This window comes from Seriola dumerili, unplaced genomic scaffold (genome assembly GCF_002260705.1).
Source record: "Seriola dumerili isolate Sdu_G_001 unplaced genomic scaffold, Sdu_1.0 BDQW01000807.1, whole genome shotgun sequence".
In the NCBI taxonomy this organism is placed as follows: domain Eukaryota; kingdom Metazoa; phylum Chordata; class Actinopteri; order Carangiformes; family Carangidae; genus Seriola; species Seriola dumerili.
The window spans coordinates 2,803,668-2,806,571 of record NW_019175062.1 but is presented as its reverse complement, the minus strand read 5'-3'; positions in this window follow the sequence as shown (position 1 = coordinate 2,806,571).

The following is a 2,904-nucleotide window of genomic DNA, read 5'->3' as shown; positions in this document are numbered from 1 at the left end:
CCAAAGACCGATTTTTCCCCGGGCCTGGTGTCAGCTCCATAAAACAAATAAATTAATAAAATGAATGAAAAAAATAGATAATTGATAATAATGATAACGATAACAACAACGACAATAATAGGTAATAATAACCTGGAGTGAATACAGATGGGGCAGCTGGCACAAATTTATTTTTTGACGTGGGGGTTCAGGCTCCGAGTCGGGGTCGGAGCTCTCCTCCTCCTCACTGCAATCCAGGTCGTTGAGGTCCATCTCTCCACCATCAGAGTCCTCCTTGCTCAGTTGATGTATCATCATCAAAGCCTCATCAACGGTGTATCTTTGGCGTTTTCTTCCTCTCTCCATTTTCAGATCATTTTATTTTATAGGCTAGCTAGCTCTTTTACTTAATTATAGAATAAATAACGAACATAAATAACAAAGGTTCTTCTTCTCTCTCTCTCCTTGGATAGGTTTTTTGTCAAATGTAGTTAAATAATAGACCCGCGAATTATAAAGTGCAAAAACAAATGTATTTTACTTAGTTTATAGAATAAATAACAACGATAAATCACAAAGCTTCTTCTTCTCTCTCTCTCCCCTGGATATGTTTCTTGTCAAATGTAGCTAATCATAAAGCGCAAAAACAAACCCCGCGAAATGTATATAATATGTAACAAGTCAGCTGCGGTACTTGTGACCGCAGGGCGGAGAGAGGTACAAATGCTCAGAAATCCTTTGTCTTTTATTGTAGCACCTTATGGGCTTCAGAAAATATTAAAAACACATATTTAGGAAAAGTCATGGGCTGAAAGGCTTGTAGCTTTTATTTAAACAGAGTTACTTACATTTTAACAACCCAAATGGTCTGTCAGACCGTCTCCGCGGTTCTAGTGTTAAAATAGCACTGTGAGTAACACTGGGAGCACAATTGTTGACGGAGGAGGTGCTTAACACTGTTCTGGTAGAAGTTGAAGGCATTCTCAACTCAAAACCCCTTGGATATGTGTCATCAAATCTGACTGATCCTGACCCTGTGACCCCAAACTTGCTCCTCATGGGGCGGCGGGATGCTTCTCTTCCTCAGGCAGTGTATGCAGATTCAGATCTTAGATTGAAGACATTGGAGACACAGCCAAATCTTAGCAGACCACTTCTGGACGTGATTCAGCAAAGACTACTTACCCAGCCTTCAAGCCCGCCAGAAATGGCAAAAGGATGCCGCAGGTTTAACAGAGTCAGAGGTAGTTATGGTGATGGACCCACAGTTGTCTAAAGGACTGTTGCTCATTGGGAAGGTAACCTGTTATGTTGCTTGTAGTTGTGTTTCTTGAAGTGTGCTTCAGATGCATTATCTGAGTAAGTTTATGATTTTTATTATAGTTGTTACTGCTGCATCTTTGTTTGATTAAGTAAACTACTTACATTTGTTGTAATTATTACCATTCCATTGTTTCATAAGTAAAGTGCCTTGATTAGATTTAGTACCACTGATTACTGATTATATTTCCATTTGTCTTCAAGCCCCATCAAATCATCTGTAACAGTCAACTGCCTGCTTGAAGGAAATAAACTGTTGAAAGGCTCTTCACTGGTCCTCCTCTTTTGACTGGTGTGCCAGTGCAGAAGCTATTTAGATGACCCAGCATTCACAAAGTGAAATCTCTACAGTGTATATACCTGCCTATCTCTCTCTGTGTACCTGTCAACCTGGTTGACACCTGTCTATGTGTGTGTCTCAGGGTCGTGTGTGTGTTGTGTGTGTTTTTAGCACATGGTGGGGCCTGCAGCCTGATAGCACAGTTATAGCGTGGGGTCCAAAATCTTGGTGGGGACCAAAAACCTGGACCCCACGAAAACAACCTCAGACTGAGTGAAAAGAAGGTCCAACTAATGCCCTGTGATATTTTCATGCTTCACCCCACCATGCACCTAAACCAGCAGTTTGTGCTTAGGTGTGTCACGACCAGGCAAGGACTCAGGACACAGATGCAGGGTTCAATTGACAGTTTTTATTGTTTCTTCAGAACGCCTCCAAGTGGAGAAATAAATAGGCTATCAACCTAGCCCTCACTATATATCAGGCTATAAAAAATATCAAATTAATAATCACTCCACTAAGGAGGAAAACACAATGGATTTATAAACTATTATCTGTAAATAAAAACTCTCCAGCAAACTGGAGGCTCTACTCTATAAAAGGTAAGTAAACAAAAGATCACTCCACACGGAGGAAACAAAAGGCTATGCAATCTTTAACTATGACACCAAAACTAGGAAATAAACTTACAACTCAAAAACTCTCACTTGGAGGAAGAAAAACACAAAACTTGAGGAACGCTGTGACAAGGGCTGTGACGAAGAGCTGGGGTGCACGCACGTAGACGAAACACACTGGCACAAGACAAAGGGAGACACAGACTATTTAAACACTGGGCAAGGGGAACAAGTGAAAACACTCAGAGGGCAATCAGACCGAGACACATGAGGAAGGGCAAGTGACCTGAAACAAGAGGAGAGTTACTTTTCAAACTAAAACAGGAAATGACAATACAAAACACGGAGACAGGACAAAACCCCAACTGGACCTCAATGCGGTGTGACAAGGTGTGCTTAGGGGAGGTAACTCAGTATCAGCCCCTGGTGGCAGAGGGTGATACAGCCTCAACACACACTTTTCAACTTGAGAACACACACTTGGCTAAAATGCATATGTCTAAGCAGCCGATTTCCATAGAAGCTAGCCCTGATGATTAGCTGCCAACAATAAGATAATTTTAAAAGTTTTTTGAAAGTAGCATTAGATTCTTGATAGGGGCAACATATGATGTATTGCCAACTCCCCAGAACCTAAAACTCTGGGTAAATGGAGACCTGCTATGTGCATTGTGTTCAGGTACTGCAACTCTAAAGCACATTTTGTCA